The sequence below is a fragment of the Anguilla anguilla genome, chromosome 14 (genome assembly GCF_013347855.1).
Source record: "Anguilla anguilla isolate fAngAng1 chromosome 14, fAngAng1.pri, whole genome shotgun sequence".
Taxonomy (NCBI): Eukaryota; Metazoa; Chordata; class Actinopteri; order Anguilliformes; family Anguillidae; genus Anguilla; species Anguilla anguilla.
The window spans coordinates 37,571,035-37,571,568 of NC_049214.1; positions in this window are offsets into that span (position 1 = coordinate 37,571,035).

The following is a 534-nucleotide window of genomic DNA, read 5'->3' on the forward strand; positions in this document are numbered from 1 at the left end:
ATTGACTTTCACTCAGACTAGAAAAACACAGAAAAGCTATAAATGTGTTGCTAAAGCGAGTGTGTGTGGTGTGTGCGTGTTTGTGTATGTGTGTGTGCTTGTGTCTGTGTGCCTGTGTATTTGTGTGCACGTGTGTGTTTGTGCGTGTGCGTTTGTGTGAGTGTGAAAAGGTGATCAGAGACCACTATAAGGACTGCAAGCAAACAGAACTCAAGAATTAGTGTAGAGTCACAATCAGAACACTACGTCATCTATCTGATTTTGTCATTTGAAAATATTCTGGGGGAAAAAAAAGTCAAATAAAAAGCAGACCATTTGTTTATTTGCACTTTGAATCATCTGAATTGAGGCAACATTTTAGACAACGAAGGAGGTCACCTTTCATCTATAAAACCCTCATAAGTCCACCACTTTATCACCAGAGTTCATCATCACGCAAATCCGCGATAGTCTTTTACTTTTTCAATGTGCATGCACGGGCAGTACAGAAAGACAGCACAGATTCAAACAGAAATGTCCCCCACATCGTCCCCA